We start from the raw sequence: 22,180 nt of genomic DNA on the forward strand, positions 1-22,180 counted from the left end.
GTACTATAGATGTAAACCTGTCCTCTGACCTGTCCTCTTTCCCTCTCAGGGTACTATGGAAGAGAAGATCTATGACCGCCAGGTGGCTAAACAGTCTCTGTCCTTCCGAGTGGTGGATCAACAGCAGATAGAGAGACATTTCACCATGAATGAGCTGACGGAGCTCTACGCCTTTGAACCTGACCTTCTGGATGATCCCACTGGCAAGAAGAGCAAGAGGACCACGCCTATGCTGCCCAAGGTACGGAGGCTGGATGGGATGGCTGGGGGTATAATCTCTCCAGGACAGGCGTCGGTACCATAGATGTATGTCACTTCTGTCCCAGGACGATGGGATGTGACTAACAACGAGGAACCATTGTCACTGGTTGTTTGGAGAAATCACGGTTGTGTGTGTGTGTGTGCACGCTCGCCTGGCACACTCTCATAAATCTGTGTAGTGGAGGGAACATGCGTCCCATCTGGCCCCTGCAGAGGAACAGGTCCAACCCTCGTGACCTGTGTTTAAACCCTCTCATTATAGACACACCGCAATATCCTTCACTGGAACAACGATGAACCAAATAACCTTTAAATGCCAAGATGCTCTCTGTTAACCTGCTTTCCCTCTGTGTGTGTGTGTGTGTGTGTGTAACAGGTTAGTGTGCAGCCAGCTGCCTTTGATCTTTAGAGATGTCATAAACCCTGTTGTTATCCCTCCCTCTGGTCTGTCCGGCCTGCGTCCCCCTCCAGCTCTATCTGTCTGTTCCATTGTTTCCTCTCCTCCCATGGGTGCAGGTGCTGTGTGACAGGCTGGTTTGGCCCCCGAGGGCCCCACCATGCCGTTTAATGATCTCAGCACAGCCTTTAGAGATGCTGTCTAACAGCACAACACAGCATGAATGAGCGCTCCGTCATTAATCTGTGTACTGCCTTTTACCAAAGAGATGGATGAATCAGTTGAGAGAAGAGAGATGGATGAATCAGTTGGAGAGAAGAGAGATGGATGAATCAGTTGGAGAGAAGAGAGATGGATGAATCAGTTCCAGGGAGAGAGAGATGGATGAATCAGTTGGAGAGAAGAGAGATGGATGAATTAGTTGGAGAGAAGAGAGATGGATGAATCAGTTGGAGAGAAGAGAGATGGATGAATCAGTTGGAGAGAAGAGAGATGGATGAAGATGGATGTTGGAGAGAAGAGAGATGGATGAATTAGTTGGAGAGAAGAGAGGTTAGGTTTGAATCAGTTGGAGAGAAGAGAGATGGATGAATCAGTTGGAGAGAAGAGAACCAGTTGGAGAGAAATGAATCAGTTGGAGAAGAGAGATGGATGAATCAGTTGGAGAGAAGAGATGGATGAATCAGTTGAGAGAAGAGAGTGGATGAATCAGTTGGAGAGAAGAGAGATGGATGAATCAGTTGGAGAGAAGAGATATGAATCAGTTAGAGGGTAGGTGAATCATAGAGATGGATGAATCAGTTGGAGAGAAGTTAGGGTAGGTGAATCAGTTGGAGAGAAGAGGGTAGGTGAATCAGAGAGAAGAGATGGATGAATCAGTTGGAGAGAAGAGAGGGCAGGTGAATCAGTTGGGAGAAGAGAGATGGATGAATCAGTTGGAGAGAAGAGAGGGTAGGTGAATCAGTTTAGAGATGGATGAATCAGTTGGAGAGAAGATAGGTAGTTGGAGAGAAAAGTATCAGTTGGAGAGAAGAGAGATGGATGAATCAGTTGGAGACCAAAGAGAGGGTAGGTGAATCAGTTGGAGAGAAGAGAGGGTAGGTGAATCAGTTGGAGAGAGAGAGATGGATGAATCAGTTGGAGAGAAGAGAGATGGATGAATCAGTTGGAGAGAAGAGAGATGGATGAATCAGTTGGAGAGAAGAGAGATGGATGAATCAGTTGGAGAGAAAGAGATGGATGAATCAGTTGGAGAGAAGAGAGATGGATGAATCAGTTGGAGAGAAGAGGGTAGGTGAATCAGTTGGAGAGAAGAGAGATGGATGAATCAGTTGGAGAGAAGAGAGGGTATGAATCAGTTGGAGAGAAGAGAGGGTAGGTGAATCAGTTGGATAGAAGAGAGGGTAGGTGAATCAGTTGGAGAGAAGAGAGATGGATGAATCAGTTGGAGAGAAGAGAGGGTAGGTGAATCAGTTGGAGAGAAGAGAGGGTAGGTGAATCAGTTGGAGAGAAGAGAGGGTGGATGAATCAGTTGGAGAGAAGAGAGGGTAGGTGAATCAGTTGGAGAGAAGAGAGGGTAGGTGAATCAGTTGGATAGAAGAGAGGGTAGGTGAATCAGTTGGAGAGAAGAGAGGGTAGGTGAATCAGTTGGAGAGAAGAGAGGGTAGGTGAATCAGTTGGAGAGAAGAGAGGGTAGGTGAATCAGTTGGAGAGAAGAGAGGGTAGGTGAATCAGTTGGATAGAAGAGAGGGTAGGTGAATCAGTTGGATAGAAGAGAGGGTAGGTGAATCAGTTGGAGGAAGAGAGGGTAGGTGAATCAGTTGGAGAGAAGAGAGGGTAGGTGAATCAGTTGGAGAGAAGAGAGGGTAGGTGAATCAGTTGGAGAGAAGAGAGGGTAGGTGAATCAGTTGGATAGAAGAGAGGGCAGGTGAATCAGTTGGAGAGCGATCCTTGAGTCCACAGCGATCCTTACCCTCTCTTCTCCTCACCCGAGTAGTTTTTCTTCTCTCTCTCTCCATCAGTCTACCTGATGGTGTGTCATTAGTCCATCCCTCTCTTTAAGACACTCCCTGTGTGCATCCCAACTTCAAATGGCTCCTTATGCCCTAAAGAGTGCCCTAAAGAGTGCCCTATAGGACCTGGTTAAAGTAGTGCATTAAATAGGGAGCCATTTGGGACACAGCCTTCCTGTCTTCCTGCTCTAGAATAGTGAACACTAATTGCAGACCAAGGAAGCAGCTTGTTTCCTCCTAATGACAGAGAAGGGAGCAACCAGGGGTCTAACCCCAGACACTGGAGAGGCCCCAACACACACACACACACACACACACACACACACACACACACACACACACACACACACACACACAGCACACAAACACAGATACATAAGGGGCCCTGCAGGTGTGTTCCCAGCTCTCAGCAGGTGATATAGTATTTAGCTGCTGTACAGGACGGACAGGCTCCCAGTAGTCTACTGTCTGTAGTGGTGAAATGGCTCCCAGTAGTCTACTGTCTGTAGTGGTGAAATGGCTCCCATTAGTCTACTGTCTATAGTGGTGAAATGGCTCCCAGTAGTCTCATGTCTGTAGTGGTGAAATGGCTCCCAGTAGTCTACTGTCTGTAGTGGTGAAATGGCTCCCAGTAGTCTACTGTCTGTAGTGGTGAAATGGCTCCCAGTAGTCTACTGTCTGTAGTGGTGAAATGGCTCCAGTAGTCTACTGTCTATAGTGGTGAAATGGCTCCCAGTAGTCTACTGTCTGTAGTGGTGAAATGGCTCCCAGTAGTCTACTGTCTGTAGTGGTGAAATGGCTCCCAGTAGTCTCATGTCTGTAGTGGTGAAATGGCTCCCAGTAGTCTACTGTCTATAGTGGTGAAATGGCTCCCAGTAGTCTACTGTCTGTAGTGGTGAAATGGCTCCCAGTAGTCTACTGTCTGTAGTGGTGAAATGGCTCCCAGTAGTCTACTGTCTGTAGTGGTGAAATGGCTCCCAGTAGTCTACTGTCTGTAGTGGTGAAATGGCTCCCAGTAGTCTACTGTCTATAGTGGTGCAATGGCTCCCAGTAGTCTACTGTCTATAGTGGTGAAATGGCTCCCAGTAGTCTACTGTCTGTAGTCTACTGGTGGTGAAATGGCTCCCAGTAGTCTACTGTCTGTAGTGGTGAAATGGCTCCCAGTAGTCTACTGTCTGTAGTGGTGAAATGGCTCCCAGTAGTCTACTGTCTGTAGTGGTGAAATGGCTCCCAGTAGTCTACTGTCTGTAGTGGTGAAATGGCTCCCAGTAGTCTACTGTCTGTAGTGGTGAAATGGCTCCCAGTAGTCTACTGTCTGTAGTGGTGAAATGGCTCCCAGTAGTCTACTGTCTGTAGTGGTGAAATGGCTCCCAGTAGTCTACTGTCTGTAGTGGTGAAATGGCTCCCAGTAGTCTACTGTCTGTAGTGGTGAAATGGCTCCCAGTAGTCTACTGTCTGTAGTGGTGAAATGGCTCCCAGTAGTCTACTGTCTGTAGTGGTGAAATGGCTCCCAGTAGTCTACTGTCTGTAGTGGTGAAATGGCTCCCAGTAGTCTACTGTCTGTAGTGGTGAAATGGCTCCCAGTAGTCTACTGTCTGTAGTGGTGAAATGGCTCCCAGTAGTCTACTGTCTGTAGTGGTGAAATGGCTCCCAGTAGTCTACTGTCTGTAGTGGTGAAATGGCTCCCAGTAGTCTACTGTCTGTAGTGGTGAAATGGCTCCCAGTAGTCTACTGTCTATAGTGGTGAAATGGCTAGTCTACCAGTAGTCTACTGTCTATAGTGGTGAAATGGCTCCCAGTAGTCTACTGTCTATAGTGGTGAAATGGCTCCCAGTAGTCTACTGTCTATAGTGGTGAAATGGCTCCCAGTAGTCTGTCTATAGTGGTGAAATGGCTCCCAGTAGTCTGTCTATAGTGGTGAAATGTATCCCAGTAGTCTACTGTCTGTAGTGGTGAAATGGCTCCCAGTAGTCTACTGTCTGTAGTGGTGAAATGGCTCCCAGTAGTCTACTGTCTGTAGTGGTGAAATGGCTCCCAGTAGTCTACTGTCTATAGTGGTGAAATGGCTCCCAGTAGTCTACTGTCTATAGTGGTGAAATGGCTCCCAGTAGTCTACTGTCTGTAGTGGTGAAATGGCTCCCAGTAGTCTACTGTCTGTAGTGGTGAAATGGCTCCCAGTAGTCTACTGTCTATAGTGGTGAAATGGCACCCAGTAGTCTACTGTCTATAGTGGTGAAATGGCTCCCAGTAGTCTACTGTCTATAGTGGTGAAATGGCTCCCAGTAGTCTACTGTCTATAGTGGTGAAATGGCTCCCAGTAGTCTACTGTCTATAGTGGTGAAATGGCTCCCAGTAGTCTACTGTCTGTAGTGGTGAAATGGCTCCCAGTAGTCTACTGTCTATAGTGGTGAAATGGCTCCCAGTAGTCTACTGTCTGTATCCCAGTAGTGGTGAAATGGCTCCCAGTAGTCTACTGTCTGTAGTGGTGAAATGGCTCCCAGTAGTCTACTGTCTATAGTGGTGAAATGGCTCCCAGTAGTCTACTGTCTATAGTGGTGAAATGGCTCCCAGTAGTCTACTGTCTGTAGTGGTGAAATGGCTCCCAGTAGTCTACTGTCTGTAGTGGTGAAATGGCTCCCAGTAGTCTACTGTCTGTAGTGGTGAAATGGCTCCCAGTAGTCTACTGTCTGTAGTGGTGAAATGGCTCCCAGTAGTCTACTGTCTGTAGTGGTGAAATGGCTCCCAGTAGTCTACTGTCTGTAGTGGTGAAATGGCTCCCAGTAGTCTACTGTCTGTAGTGGTGAAATGGCTCCCAGTAGTCTACTGTCTATAGTGGTGAAATGGCTCCCAGTAGTCTACTGTCTATAGTGTGAAATGGCTCCCAGTAGTCTACTGTCTGTAGTGGTGAAATGGCTCCCAGTAGTCTACTGTCTGTAGTGGTGAAATGGCTCCCAGTAGTCTACTGTCTGTAGTGGTGAAATGGCTCCCAGTAGTCTACTGTCTATAGTGGTGAAATGGCTCCCTAGTCTACTGTCTATAGTGGTGAAATGGCTCCCAGTAGTCTACTGTCTATAGTGGTGAAATGGCTCCCAGTAGTCTACTGTCTATAGTGGTGAAATGGCTCCCAGTAGTCTACTGTCTGTAGTGGTGAAATGGCTCCCAGTAGTCTACTGTCTGTAGTGGTGAAATGGCTCCCAGTAGTCTACTGTCTGTAGTGGTGAAATGGCTCCCAGTAGTCTACTGTCTGTAGTGGTGAAATGGCTCCCAGTAGTCTACTGTCTGTAGTGGTGAAATGGCTCCCAGTAGTCTACTGTCTGTAGTGGTGAAATGGCTCCCAGTAGTCTACTGTCTGTAGTGGTGAAATGGCTCCCAGTAGTCTACTGTCTGTAGTGGTGAAATGGCTCCCAGTAGTCTACTGTCTGTAGTGGTGAAATGGCTCCCAGTAGTCTACTGTCTGTAGTAGTGAAATGGCTCCCAGTAGTCTACTGTCTGTAGTGGTGAAATGGCTCCCAGTAGTCTACTGTCTGTAGTGGTGAAATGGCTCCCAGTAGTCTACTGTCTGTAGTGGTGAAATGGCTCCCAGTAGTCTACTGTCTATAGTGGTGAAATGGCTCCCAGTAGTCTACTGTCTATAGTGGTGAAATGGCTCCCAGTAGTCTACTGTCTATAGTGGTGAAATGGCTCCCAGTAGTCTACTGTCTATAGTGGTGAAATGGCTCCCAGTAGTCTGTCTGTAGTGGTGAAATGGCTCCCAGTAGTCTGTCTATAGTGGTGAAATGGCTCCCAGTAGTCTACTGTCTATAGTGGTGAAATGGCTCCCAGTAGTCTACTGTCTATAGTGGTGAAATGGCTCCCAGTAGTCTACTGTCTATAGTGGTGAAATGGCTCCCAGTAGTCTACTGTCTGTAGTGGTGAAATGGCTCCCAGTAGTCTACTGTCTGTAGTGGTGAAATGGCTCCCAGTAGTCTACTGTCTGTAGTGGTGAAATGGCTCCCAGTAGTCTACTGTCTATAGTGGTGAAATGGCTCCCAGTAGTCTACTGTCTATAGTGGTGAAATGGCTCCCAGTAGTCTACTGTCTGTAGTGGTGAAATGGCTCCCAGTCTACTGTCTGTAGTGGTGAAATGGCTCCCAGTAGTCTACTGTCTGTAGTGGTGAAATGGCTCCCAGTAGTCTACTGTCTGTAGTGGTGAAATGGCTCCCAGTAGTCTACTGTCTGTAGTGGTGAAATGGCTCCCAGTAGTCTACTGTCTATAGTGGTGAAATGGCTCCCAGTAGTCTACTGTCTGTAGTGGTGAAATGGCTCCCAGTAGTCTACTGTCTGTAGTGGTGAAATGGCTCCCAGTAGTCTACTGTCTGTAGTGGTGAAATGGCTCCCAGTAGTCTACTGTCTGTAGTGGTGAAATGGCTCCCAGTAGTCTACTGTCTATAGTGGTGAAATGGCTCCCAGTAGTCTACTGTCTATAGTGGTGAAATGGCTCCCAGTAGTGTACTGTCTGGTAGCTCCCAGTAGTGTACTGTGAAATGGCTCCCAGTAGTCTACTGTCTATAGTGGTGAAATGGCTCCCAGTAGTCTACTGTCTATAGTGGTGAAATGGCTCCCAGTAGTCTACTGTCTGTAGTGGTGAAATGGCTCCCAGTAGTCTACTGTCTGTAGTGGTGAAATGGCTCCCAGTAGTCTGTCTATAGTGGTGAAATGGCTCCCAGTAGTCTGTCTATAGTGGTGAAATGGCTCCCAGTAGTCTACTGTCTATAGTGGTGAAATGGCTCCCAGTAGTCTACTGTCTATAGTGGTGAAATGGCTCCCAGTAGTCTACTGTCTGTAGTGGTGAAATGGCTCCCAGTAGTCTACTGTCTATAGTGGTGAAATGGCTCCCAGTAGTCTACTGTCTATAGTGGTGAAATGGCTCCCAGTAGTCTACTGTCTGTAGTGGTGAAATGGCTCCCAGTAGTCTGTCTATAGTGGTGAAATGGCTCCCAGTAGTCTGTCTATAGTGGTGAAATGGCTCCCAGTAGTCTACTGTCTATAGTGGTGAAATGGCTCCCAGTAGTCTACTGTCTATAGTGGTGAAATGGCTCCCAGTAGTCTACTGTCTGTAGTGGTGAAATGGCTCCCAGTAGTCTACTGTCTGTAGTGGTGAAATGGCTCCCAGTAGTCTACTGTCTGTAGTGGTGAAATGGCTCCCAGTAGTCTACTGTCTATAGTGGTGAAATGGCTCCCAGTAGTCTACTGTCTATAGTGGTGAAATGGCTCCCAGTAGTCTACTGTCTGTAGTGGTGAAATGGCTCCCAGTAGTCTACTGTCTGTAGTGGTGAAATGGCTCCCAGTAGTCTACTGTCTGTAGTGGTGAAATGGCTCCCAGTAGTCTACTGTCTGTAGTGGTGAAATGGCTCCCAGTAGTCTACTGTCTGTAGTGGTGAAATGGCTCCCAGTAGTCTACTGTCTATAGTGGTGAAATGGCTCCCAGTAGTCTACTGTCTATAGTGGTGAAATGGCTCCCAGTAGTCTACTGTCTGTAGTGGTGAAATGGCTCCCAGTAGTCTACTGTCTGTAGTGGTGAAATGGCTCCCAGTAGTCTACTGTCTGTAGTGGTGAAATGGCTCCCAGTAGTCTACTGTCTGTAGTGGTGAAATGGCTCCCAGTAGTCTACTGTCTATAGTGGTGAAATGGCTCCCAGTAGTCTACTGTCTATAGTGGTGAAATGGCTCCCAGTAGTGTACTGTCTGTAGTGGTGAAATGGCTCCCAGTAGTCTACTGTCTATAGTGGTGAAATGGCTCCCAGTAGTCTACTGTCTATAGTGGTGAAATGGCTCCCAAGTAGTCTACTGTCTGTAGTGGTGAAATGGCTCCCAGTAGTCTACTGTCTGTAGTGGTGAAATGGCTCCCAGTAGTCTACTGTCTGTAGTGTGGTGAAATGGCTCCCAGTAGTCTACTGTCTGTAGTGGTGAAATGGCTCCCAGTAGTCTACTGTCTATAGTGGTGAAATGGCTCCCAGTAGTCTACTGTCTATAGTGGTGAAATGGCTCCCAGTAGTCTACTGTCTGTAGTGGTGAAATGGCTCCCAGTAGTCTACTGTCTGTAGTGGTGAAATGGCTCCCAGTAGTCTACTGTCTGTAGTGGTGAAATGGCTCCCAGTAGTCTACTGTCTGTAGTGGTGAAATGGCTCCCAGTAGTCTACTGTCTGTAGTGGTGAAATGGCTCCCAGTAGTCTACTGTCTGTAGTGGTGTTTTAGATGTTTTTGCCGATCTCTCCATAAGCCTGTAGTATTCAGTCGGCTTCTACAGGTCCACGTCCACTCGATGGTGTTCCTGTAGAACACTGTGATGCAGCCTGACAGGATGCTCTCTATGGTGCTCCTGTAGAACACTGTGATGCAGCCTGACAGGATGCTCTCGATGGTGTTCCTGTAGAACACTGTGATGCAGCCTGACAGGATGCTCTCGATGGTGCTCCTGTAGAACACTGTGATGCAGCCCGACAGGATGCTCTCGATGGTGCTCCTGTAGAACACTGTGATGCAGCCCGACAGGATGCTCTCGATGGTGCTCCTGTAGAACACTGTGATGCAGCCGACAGGATGCTCTCGATGGTGCTCCTGTAGAACACTGTGAAGCAGCCCGACAGGATGCTCTCGATGGTGCTCCTGTAGAACACTGTGAAGCAGCCCGACAGGATGCTCTCTATGGTGCTCCTGTAGAACACTGTGATGCAGCCCGACAGGATGCTCTCGATGGTGTTCCTGTAGAACACTGAGGGCCCATCGTAGACAGGCCGAATTTCTTCAGCACCCTGAGGTTGAATAGTTGCTGTCTTCACTTCGGTGTCGGTGTGGTTCCACCATTTCAGCGTTTCCGACATGTGTACGCTGAGGAATGTGAAGTTGACTGTCTCCACGGAGGCACCGGTGATGAGTGGGGCCTGGTTCCTCCTGGTGTCCACAATCTGCTCAGTGTTCACGGAGAGGTGGTTTACCCAGCACCACGCCTTCAGAGGACCTACCTCCTCTCTGTAGGCCATCTTGTCGCTGTTGGTAATCAGGCTGACCCCTCCCTCCCCTCCCCCCTGTTTCTCTCTCCTCTCCTCCCCTGTCTGTCAATCTCTCCCCCATCTCTCCTCCCTCCTCTCCAGCTGCCTGGTGTTCCACTCTGTAGCAGAACACTCAAACCAGCTGTTGGACTTTGTCATCTCTGATCAGATTAACAGAATGTATTCCACTTATAGGGTTTTGATTCGTTAAAAAAGAACTGGTGCTGTCGGATGTGGTTTCATGGTGTGTGTCCTGGCTGACTGCTCCATCTCTCCTGTAGGACCACAGCAATAAGGGACAGATTGTGGGCTATCATGAGCTTGACTTCCTAACCTGAACCTAACCGTGCTGTAACTTCTCTCCCGTAGGACCCCTTCCTAGCTGAGCTGCTCCACAGCAATAAGGAGCAGATTGTGGGCTATCATGAACATGACTCCCTGCTGGATCACAAGGAAGAGGAGGCTCTCAGCGAGGAGGACCGCAAAGCAGCCTGGGCGAGTACGAGGCGGAGAAGAAGGTACAGTCAGACAGACTCTGAACAGCTTCTACCCCCAAGCCATGAAACTGCTAAATAGTTAGTCCGGGTAGCGATTTGGTTAACTATGTAACTGTCGGCATTGACCCTTTAAGCTTGCCCTTCGGCGCGGCTGGATTTTAGAGGCCCCCATCTTGGCCGTGTAGAGGTCATTTTAGAGGCCTCCACCTTGGTCGTGTAGAGGTCATTTTAGAGGCCTCCACCATGGCCGTGTAGAGGTCATTTTAGAGGCCTCCACCTTGGCCGTGTAGAGGTCATTTTAGAGGCCTCCACCTTGGCCGTGTAGAGGTCATTTTAGAGGCCTCCACCTTGGCCGTGTAGAGGTCATTTTAGAGGCCTCCACCTTGGCCGTGTAGAGGTCATTTTAGAGGCCTCCACCTTGGCCGTGTAGAGGCCATTTTTAGAGGACTCCACCTTGGCTGTGTAGAGGCCATTTTAGAGGCCTCCCACCTTGGCCGTGTAGAGGCCATTTTAGAGGCCTCCACCTTGGCTGTGTAGAGGCCATTTTAGAGGCCTCCACCTTGGCCGTGTAGACCGCCACCTTGGCCGTGTAGAGGCCATTTTAGAGGCCGCCACCTTGGCCGTTTGAAGCCCATTTTAGAGGCCTCCACCTTGGCCGTTTGGAGCCCATTTTAGAGGCCTCCACCTTGGCTGTGTAGAGGCCATTGTAGAGGCCGCCACCGTGGCCGTGTAGAGGCCGCCACCGTGGCCGTGGAGAGGCCGCCACCGTGGCCGTGTAGAGGCCGCCACCGTGGCCGTGGAGAGGCCGCCACCGTGGCCGTGGAGAGGCCGCCACCGTGGCCGTGGAGAGGCCATTTTAGAGACGCCACCTTGGCCGTTTGGAGCCCATTTTAGAGGCCGCCACCTTGGCCGTTTGGAGCCCATTTTAGAGGCCGCCACCTTGACCGTGTGGAGGCCATTTGAGAGCCCCCCATCTTGACCGTGTAGAGCCCCCCAACTTGGCCGTGTGGAGCGCATTTTAGAGGCTACCATCTTGGCCGTGTGGAGCCCATTTTAGAGGCCCCCATCTTGGCCGTGTGGAGCCCATTTTAGAGGCCCCAATCTTGGCCGTGTGGAGCCCATTTTAGAGGCCCCCATCTTGGCCGTGCGGTTAATTGTGTAACATTTAAGGCAATTTCCTGCAATTCTACAAAAATATATAATATATAAAATACACATTTCTCCATGGAGCTGAGGGAATGTTGCCCTTTTAAAGTGATTTTATTTATTATTATTTTATTTTGCACAAACACAAAATCAATACTGCTAAATTATTTGTTATTGGAATTTAAATTCTCCTTGAGTCTAGCTTTTATTTTGGTGATTGTTAGTTCTCAAAGATGATCTCATTGTTAAAAGGAACCACCAGCTTACACACAGTTGAAGTCGGAATTTACATACACCTCAGCCAAATACGTTTAAACTCAGTTTCACAATTCCTGACATTTAATCCCAGTAAAAATGTCCTGTTTTAGGTCAGTTAGGATCACCACTTTAGTTTAAGAATGTGAAATGCCAGAATAATAGTAGAGAGAGTGATTTATTTCAGCTTTTATTTCTTTCATCACATTCCCAGTGGGTCAGAAGTTTACATACACTCAATTAATATTTGGTAGAATGGCCTTTAAATTGTTTAACTTGGGTCAAACTTTTCGGGTAGCCTTCCCACAATAAGTTGGGTGAATTTTGTCCCATTCCTCCTTACAGAGCTGGTGTAACTGAGTCAGGTTTGTAGGCCTCCTTGCTCGCCTCCCCTTTTTCCTCCAAATATAATGATGGTCATTATGGCCAAACAGTTCTATTTTTTGTTTTTCTATTTTTGTTTCATCAGACCAGAGGACATTTCTCCAAAAAGTACAATCTTTGTCCCCATGTGCAGTTGCAAACCATAGTCTGTTTTTTAATGGCGGTTTTGGAGCAGTGGCTTCTTCCTTGCTGAGCGGCCTTTCAGGTTATGTCAATACCAGACCAATTGTGCAAGTTCTCCCACTTAAAAAGATGAGAGGCCTGTAATTTTCATCATAGGTACACTTCAACTATGACAGACAAAATGAGGGGAAAAATCCAGAAAATCACATTGTAGGATTTTTAATGAATTTATTTGCAAATTATGGTGGAAAATAAGTATTTGGTCAATAACAAAAGTTTATCACAATACTTTGTTATATACCCTTTGTTGGCAATGACAGAGGTCAAACGTTTTCTGTAAGTCTTCACAAGGTTTCACACACTGTTGCTGGTATTTTGGCCCATTCCTCCATGCAGATCTCCTCTAGAACAGTGATGTTTTGGGGCTGTTGCTGGGCAACACAGACTTTCAACTCCCTCCAAAGATTTTCTGTGGGGTTGAGATCTGGAGACTGGCTAGGCTACTCCAGGACCTTGAAATGCTTCTTGCGAAGCCACTCCTTTGTTGCCCGAGTGGTGTGTTTGGGATCATTATCATGCTGAAAGACCCAGCCACGTTTCATCTTCAATGCCCTTGCTGATGGAAGGAGGTTTTCACTCAAAATCTCACGATCCATGGCCACATTCATTCTTTCCTTTACACGGATCAGTCGTCCTGGTCCCTTTGCAGAAAAACAGCCCCAAAGCATGATGTTTCAGCCCCCATGCTTCACAGTAGGTATAGTGTTCTTTGGCTGCAACTCAGCATTCTTTGTCCTCCAAACACGACAAGTTGAGTTTTTACCAAAAGTTATATTTTGGTTTCATCTGACCATATGACATTCTCCCAATCGTCTTCTGGATCATCCAAATGCTCTCTAGCAAACTTCAGACGGGCCTGGACATGTACTGGCTTAAGCAGGGGACACGTTTGTCACTGCAGGATTTGAGTCCCTGGCGGTGTAGTGTGTTACTGATGGTAGGCTTTGTTACTTTGGTCCCAGCTCTCTGCAGGTCATTCACTAGGTCCCCCCGTGTGGTTCTGGGATTTTTGCTCACCGTTCTTGTGATCATTTTGACCCCACGGCGTGAGATTTTGCGTGGAGCCCCAGATCGAGGGAGATTACCAGTGGTCTTGTATGTCTTCCATTTCCTAATAATTGCTCCCACAGTTGATTTCTTCAAACCAAGCTGCATACCTATTGCAGATTCAGTCTTCCCAGCCTGGTGCAGGTCTACAATTTTGTTTCTGGTGTCCTTTGACAGCTCTTTGGTCTTGGCCATAGTGGAGTTTGGAGTGTGACTGTTTGAGTTTGTGGACAGGTGTCTTTTATACTGATAACAAGTTCAAACAGGTGCCATTAATACAGGTAACGAGTGGAGGACAGAGGGGAACTTACAGGTCTGTGAGAGCCAGAAATCTTGCTTGTTTGTAGGTGACCAAATACTTATTTTCCACCATAATTTGCAAATAAATTCATTGAAAATCCTACAATGTGATTTTCTGGATTTTCTCTTTCATTTTGTCTGTCATAGTTGAAGTGGACCTATGATGAACATTACAGGCCTCATCTTTTAAGTGGGAGAACTTGCACAATTGGTGGCTGACTAAATACTTGTTCTCCCCACTGTAGATACTTTTGTATCTGTTTCCTCCAGCATCTTCACAAGGTCCTTTGCTGCTGTTCTGGGATTGATTTATTTACTCTTTTCACACCAAAGTACGTTCATCTCTAGGAGACAGAACGCGTCTCCTTCCTGAGCGTTATGATGGCTGTGTGGTCTCATGGTGTTTATACTTGCGTACTATTGTTTGTACAGATGAACGTGGTACCTTCAGGTGTTTGGAAATTAGTTCCAAGGATGAACCAGACTTGTGGAGGTCTACAATTTTGGGGGCTGAAATCAGGTCTTGGCAGATTTCTTTTGATTTTCCCATGATGTCAAGCTAAGAGGCACTGAGTTTGAAGGTAGACCTTGAAATACATCCACAAATACACCTCCAATTGACTCAAATGATGTCAATTAGCCTATCAGGATCTTCTAAATCTGTGAAATCATTTTCTGGAATTTTCCAAGCTGTTTAAAGGCACAGTCAACTTAGTGTATGTAAACTTCTGACCCACTGGAATTGTGATACAGTGGATTATAAGTGAAATAATCTGTCTGTAAACAATTGTTGGAAAAATGACTTCTGTCTGCACAAAGTAGATGTCCTAACCGACTTGCCAAAACTATAGTTTGTTTACAAGAAATATGTGGTGGTTGAAAAATGAGTTTTAATGACTCCAACCTCAGACTTAACTGTCTCTTCTGTAGCCCTATCTGTCTCTGTAGTCCTCTCTCTGTCTCTGTAGTCCTCTCTCTGTCTCTGTAGTCCTCTCTGTCTCTGTAGTCCTCTCTGTCTCTGTAGTCCTCTCTGTCTCTTTAGTCCTCTCTCTGTCTCTGTAGCCCTCTCTCTGTCTCTGTAGCCCTCTCTCTGTCTCTGTAGCCCTCTCTCTGTCTCTGTAGCCCTCTCTCTGTCTCTGTAGTCCTCTCTCTGTCTCTATAGTCCTCTCTGTCTCTGTAGCCCTCTCTGTCTCTGTAGCCCTCTCTGTCTCTGTAGCCCTCTCTGTCTCTGTAGCCCTCTCTCTGTAGCCCTCTGTCTGTCTCTGTAGCCCTCTGTCTGTCTCTGTAGCCCTCTCTCTGTCTCTGTAGCCCTGTCTCTGTAGCCCTCTCTCTGTCTCTGTAGCCCTCTCTCTGTCTCTGTAGCCCTCTCTCTCTGTCTCTGTAGCCCTCTGTCTCTGTAGCCCTCTCTCTCTCTGTAGCCTCTCTCTCTGTAGCCCTCTCTCTCTGTAGCCCTCTGTCTCTGTAGCCCTCTGTCTCTGTAGCCCTCTGTCTCTAGCCCTCTGTCTCTAGCCCTCTGTCTCTGTAGCCCTCTGTCTCTGTAGCTCTCTGTCTCTGTAGCCCTCTCTCTCTGTCTCTGTAGCCCTCTCTCTCTGTCTCTGTAGCCCTCTCTGTCTGTCTCTGTAGCCCTCTCTGTCTGTCTCTGTAGCCCTCTCTGTCTGTCTCTGTAGCCCTCTCTGTCTGTCTCTGTAGCCCTCTCTGTCTGTCTCTGTAGCCTCTCTGTCTCTGTAGCCCCTCTCTGTCTCTGTAGCCCTCTCTCTCTGTCTCTGTAGCCCTCTCTCTCTGTCTCTGCAGCCCTCTCTCTGTCTCTGTAGCCCTCTCTCTCTGTCTCTGTAGCCCTCTCTCTCTGTCTCTGTAGCCCCTCTCTCTCTGTCTCTGTAGCCCTCTCTCTCTGTCTCTGTAGCCCTCTCTCTCTGTCTCTGTAGCCCTCTCTCTCTGTCTCTGTAGCCTCTCTCTCTGTCTCTGTCCCAGGGTCTGTCTCTGTGTGTCTCTATAACGGTCTCTGTCCCAGGGTCTGTCTCTATAACCCTCTATAACGGTCTCTGTCCCAGGGTCTGTCTCTATAACCCTCTGTCTCTGTCCCAGGGTCTGTCTCTGTCCCAGGGTCTGTCTCTGCGTGTCTCTATAACCCTCTCTGTCTCTGTCCCAGGGTCTGTCTCTGCGTGTGAACCATGGAGCGTACGGAGGACAGATGGACATGGGAGGAGCTAACAGCTACTTCCCCTTCAACGTTGCCGCACTGGCCTCCATGTCCAACCCTCAGCTGGAGGTACCAGTCACACACACACACACACACACACACACACACACTGCCTGTCACACACACACATACTACCCTGTCAAACACACACACATGCTGCCCTGTCACAGACGCACTCGCCCAGCCACGAGTCCTGCATCTCAGACCCGGCTGCGAATTGACCAAATGATATGTTCCTCACACACCGGTTGGTGGCCCTGTCATGACCCAGTACTTTAAGTTGGGGTTCTAGATTTAACCCAGGACTCTAAATTGGGGTTCTAGATTTAACCCAGGACTCTAAATTAGGGTTCTAGATTTAACCCAGTACTCTTAAATTGGGGTTCTAGATTTAACCCAGTACTATTAAATTGGGGTTCTAGATTTAACCCAGTACTCTTAAATGGGGTTCTAGGTTTAACCCAGTACTCTAAATTGGGGTTCTAGATTTAACCCACTACTCTAAATTGGGGTTCTAGATTTAACCCAGTACTCTAAATTGGGGTTCTAGATTTAACCCAGTACTTTAAATTGGCGTTCTAGATTTATTTTTAACTTTTGCATCTTTTTTCTACGATTGTAGGAGTTGATCAACCAGGGCCGTCAGAAGGTGATGGAAGCCACCAACGCTCTCAAGTTCCTCCCCAGAGAATCTCTAGAGGACACCATCGGGAGAGTGGTGAGTGGAGGGGGCAGAGGGACAACCTAATATAATCTAACTCGATAATCTCTCGAAGACACCATCAGGAGGGGTGGAGGGACAACTTAATATAATCTAACTAGATAATCTCTCGAAGACACCATCAGGAGGGGTGGAGGATAATCTAACTAGATAATCTCTAGAAGACACCATCAGGAGGGTGGAAGGATAATCTAACTAGATAATCTCTAGACGACACCATCAGGAGGGATAATCTCTAGACGACACCATCAGGAGGGGTGGAGGGATAATCTAATATAATCTAACTAGATAATCTCTAGAAGACACCATCAGGAGGGGTGGAGGGATAATCTAATATAATCTAACTAGATAATCTCTAGACGACACCATCAGGAGGGGTGGAGGGATAATCTAACTAGATAATCTCTAGACGACACCATCAGGAGGGGTGGAGGGATAATCTAATATAATCTAACTAGATAATCTCTAGACGACACCATCAGGAGGGGTGGAGGGATAATCTAATATAATCTAACTAGATAATCTCTCGAAGACACCATCAGGAGGGGTGGAGGGATAATCTAATATAATCTAACTAGATAATCTCTAGAAGACACCATCAGGTGGGGTGGAGGGATAATCTAATATAATCTAACTAGATAATCTCTCGAAGACACCATCAGGAGGGGTGGAAGGATAATCTAACTAGATAATCTCTAGACGACACCATCAGGAGGGATAATCTCTAGAAGACACCATCAGGAGGGGTGGAGGGATAATCTAATATAATCTAACTAGATAATCTCTAGAAGACACCATCAGGAGGGGTGGAGGGATAATCTAATATAATCTAACTAGATAATCTCTAGACGACACCATCAGGAGGGGTGGAGGGATAATCTAACTAGATAATCTCTAGACGACACCATCAGGAGGGGTGGAGGGATAATCTAATATAATCTAACTAGATAATCTCTAGACGACACCATCAGGAGGGGTGGAGGGATAATCTAACTAGATAATCTCTAGACGACACCATCAGGAGGGGTGGAGGGATAATCTAATATAATCTAACTAGATAATCTCTAGGCGACACCATCAGGAGGGATAATCTCTAGACGACACCATCAGGAGGGGTGGAGGGATAATCTAATATAATCTAACTAGATAATCTCTCGAAGACACCATCAGGAGGGGTGGAAGGATAATCTAACTAGATAATCTCTAGACGACACCATCAGGAGGGATAATCTCTAGACGACACCATCAGGAGGGGTGGAGGGATAATCTAATATAATCTAACTAGATAATCTCTAGAAGACACCATCAGGTGGGGTGGAGGGATAATCTAATATAATCTAACTAGATAATCTCTAGAAGACACCATCAGGAGGGGTGGAGGGATAATCTAATATAATCTAACTAGATAATCTCTAGAAGACACCATCAGGAGGGGTGGAGGGATAATCTAATATAATCTAACTAGATAATCTCTAGACGACACCATCAGGAGGGGTGGAGGGATAATCTCTAGAAGACACCATCAGGAGGGGTGGAGGGATAATCTAATATAATCTAACTAGATAATCTCTAGACGACACCATCAGGAGGGGTGGAGGGATAATCTAATATAATCTAACTAGATAATCTCTAGACGACACCATCAGGAGGGGTGGAGGGATAATCTAATATAATCTAACTAGATAATCTCTAGACGACACCATCAGGAGGGGTGGAGGGATAATCTAACTAGATAATCTCTAGACGACACCATCAGGAGGGGTGGAGGGATAATCTAATATAATCTAACTAGATAATCTCTAGACGACACCATCAGGAGGGGTGGAGGGATAATCTAACTAGATAATCTCTAGACGACACCATCAGGAGGGGTGGAGGGATAATCTAACTAGATAATCTCTAGAAGACACCATCAGGAGGGGTGGAGGGATAATCTAATATAATCTAACTAGATAATCTCTAGACGACACCATCAGGAGGGGTGGAGGGATAATCTAATATAATCTAACTAGATAATCTCTAGACGACACCATCAGGAGGGGTGGAGGGATAATCTAATATAATCTAACTAGATAATCTCTAGAAGACACCATGAGGAGGGATAATCTCTAGAAGACACCATCAGGGGGTGGACTGAATGGGTGCTGCAGTCCTTCTCACCATCACTGAAGTTGTCTATCCTCCTAGGAACCTGGGTTGAAGACTTGAGGTGTGAGGAAGTTTTGGTTGTATGGTCTGTCAGAACAGTGTGTGACCAGTCTCCTCCTCTCTTCTCCAGTGGAAGGAGAACCCAGCCCTAACGGAGTCCCAGGTCCAGGCCATGGCTCTGGGGGAGACAGGCCAGTGTAGAGATGGAGCTCAAACGAAGAGAAGCTGTCTACAGAGACGTCCTCAACAAGCAACAGACTGTAAGATCACAACTTCTAACCTGACACGACCTAACACCACATGATACAAGCTAGCACGACCTAGCAGGACCTAGCACGACATGATACAAGCTAGCACGACCTAGCAGGACCTAACACCACATGATACAAGCTAGCACGACCTAGCAGGACCTAACACCACATGATACAAGCTAGCACGACCTAGCACGACATGATACAAGCTAGCACGACATGATACAAGCTAGCACGACCTAGCAGGACCTAACACGACATGATACAAGCTAGCACGACCGAGCAGGACCTAACACGACATGATACATGCTAGCACGACCTAGCAGGACCTAACACGACATGATACAAGCTAGCACGACCTAGCAGGACCTAACACGACAAGATACAAGCTAGCACGACCTAGCAGGACCTAACACCACATGATACAAGCTAGCACCACCTAGCACGACATGATACAAGCTAGCACGACATGATACAAGCTAGCACGACCTAGCAGGACCTAACACGACATGATACAAGCTAGCACGACCGAGCAGGACCTAACACGACATGATACATGCTAGCACGACCTAGCAGGACCTAACACGACATGATACAAGCTAGCACGACCTAGCAGGACCTAACACAACATGATACAAGCTAGCACGACCTAGCAGGACCTAACACCACATGATACAAGCTAGCACGACCTAGCAGGACCTAACACCACATGATACAAGCTAGCACGACCTAGCACGACATGATACAAGCTAGCACGACATGATACAAGCTAGCACGACCTAGCAGGACCTAACACGACATGATACAAGCTAGCACGACCGAGCAGGACCTAACACGACATGATACATGCTAGCACGACCTAGCAGGACCTAACACGACATGATACAAGCTAGCACGACCTAGCAGGACCTAACACAACATGATACAAGCTAGCACGACCTAGCAGGACCTAACACGACATGATACAAGCTAGCACGACCTAGCAGGACCTAACACGACATGATACAAGCTAGCACGACCTAGCAGGACCTAACACGACATGATACAAGCTAGCACGACCGAGCAGGACCTAACACGACAAGATACAAGCTAGCACGACCTAGCAGGACCCTAACACGACATGATACAAGCTAGCACGACCGAGCAGGACCTAACACGACATGATACAAGCTAGCACGACCGAGCAGGACCTAACACGACAAGATACAAGCTAGCACGACCTAGCAGGACCTAACACCACATGATACAAGCTAGCACGACCTAGCAGGACCTAACACGACATGATACAAGCTAGCACGACCGAGCAGGACCTAACACGACAAGATACAAGCTAGCACGACCGAGCAGGACCTAGCACGACAAGATACAAGCTAGCACGACCTAGCAGGACCTAACACGACATGATACAAGCTAGCACGACCTAGCAGGACCTAACACGACATGATACAAGCTAGCAGGACCTAACACGACATGATACAAGCTAGCAGGACCTAACACGACATGATACAAGCTAGCACGACCTAGCAGGACCTAACACGACATGATACAAGCTAGCACGACCTAGCAGGACCTAACACGACATGATACAAGCTAGCACGACCTAGCAGGACCTAACACGACATGATACAAGCTAGCACGACCTAGCAGGACCTAACACGACATGATACAAGCTAGCACGACCTAGCAGGACCTAACACGACAAGATACAAGCTAGCACGACCTAGCAGGACCTAACACGACAAGATACAAGCTAGCACGACCTAGCAGGACCTAACACGACATGATACAAGCTAGCACGACCTAGCAGGACCTAACACGACATGATACAAGCTAGCACGACCTAGCAGGACCTAACCACGACATGATACAAGCTAGCACGACCTAGCAGGACCTAACACGACATGATACAAGCTAGCACGACCGAGCAGGACCTAACACGACATGATACAAGCTAGCACGACCTAGCAGGACCTAACACGACATGATACAAGCTAGCACGACCTAGCAGGACCTAACACGACAAGATACAAGCTAGCACGACTTAACAGGACCTAACACGACATGATACAAGCTAGCACGACCTAACATGACACAAGCTAGCACGAAGAAGTCCTAACCTCTCTCTCCATCTATCTCTGATGGAACCTGAAGTCCTAACCTCTCTCTCTCCATCTGTCTCTGATGGAACCTGAAGTCCTGACCTCTCTCTCTCTCCATCTGTCTCTCTCTGATGGAACCTGAAGTCCTAACCTCTCTCTCCATCTGTCTCTCTGATGGAACCTGAAGTCCTGACCTCTCTCTCTCTCCATCTGTCTCTCTGATGGAACCTGAAGTCCTAACCTCTCTCTCCATCTGTCTCTCTCTGATGGAACCTGAAGTCCTGACCTCTCTCTCTCTCCATCTGTCTCTCTCTGATGGAACCTGAAGTCCTAACCTCTCTCTCCATCTGTCTCTCTCTGATGGAACCTGAAGTCCCTGACCTCTCTCTCTCTCCATCTGTCTCTCTCTGATGGAACCTGAAGTCCTAACCTCTCTCTCTCCATCTCTCTGATGGAACCTGAAGTCCTAACCTCTCTCTCTCTCCATCTGTCTCTCTCTGAGGGAACCTGAAGTCCTAACCTCTCTCTCCATCTGTCTCTCTCTGATGGAACCTGAAGTCCTAACCTCTCTCTGCCTCCCCTCCACAGCTAATGATGTACGTTCAGAAGGTGATCACCAACAGGAAGGTGAGAGAGCAGCAGATGGCCATGGCCAGCCAGGCCCAGCTGATGAGCCAGATGAACGGCATGCTGGGAGCTGGAGGGATGAGCCAGATGGAACTCTTGGGGTTGTACCAACAGCTGGGGGCGCTACAGGGTCATCCCACCCACCCCTCCATGGGCGGCAGAACCCCGGCCCCTCCAAGGGCAACCTGTAAGGGAGGGGGACCCAGGGCTTGCTCCACATAGTCCCCTATCTATTCTCTACATAGTGCACTATCCACTTCATATTGGCTCTGGTCAAAAGTAGTGCACTATTTAGGCAATAGGGTATCATTTGGGACTCAGACCCACTCACTGCCCCCTCACTGTCTCACTCAGTAGGTTGCTCCCTAATGCTGCTCCGTCTCCTATGTAGTGCACTAGATGGAGCCCAGATCCCCTAGGGTTTTGGTTAGAGGTAGTGCACTATGTAGGGGATAGGGGGCGGGATCTGGGACGTTGCCCGCTGTCTTACAACCCTCCTTCACTGGGAGGTGTGACGACACAGAGAGAAGGGTCTCGGAGCCCCTCACCACTCCCTCCAGCTCTCCTGTCTCCTGAAGCAGGGAATGACATGACTTGTATAGGGACTATATGAAGGCGTTTTAGAAAT

The 22,180-nt window shown here is 47.7% G+C and overlaps 1 pseudogene; it reads left to right on the top strand.

Annotated features, from left to right (window-relative positions):
* Nucleotides 1–21,743, top strand: part of LOC135532746 (transcriptional regulator ATRX-like) — a 43,820-nt pseudogene extending 22,077 nt beyond the window's left edge.
* Nucleotides 21,744–22,180: the final 437 nt, after the last annotated feature.

The sequence above is a fragment of the Oncorhynchus masou genome, unplaced genomic scaffold (genome assembly GCF_036934945.1).
Source record: "Oncorhynchus masou masou isolate Uvic2021 unplaced genomic scaffold, UVic_Omas_1.1 unplaced_scaffold_2004, whole genome shotgun sequence".
NCBI lineage: Eukaryota > Metazoa > Chordata > Actinopteri > Salmoniformes > Salmonidae > Oncorhynchus > Oncorhynchus masou.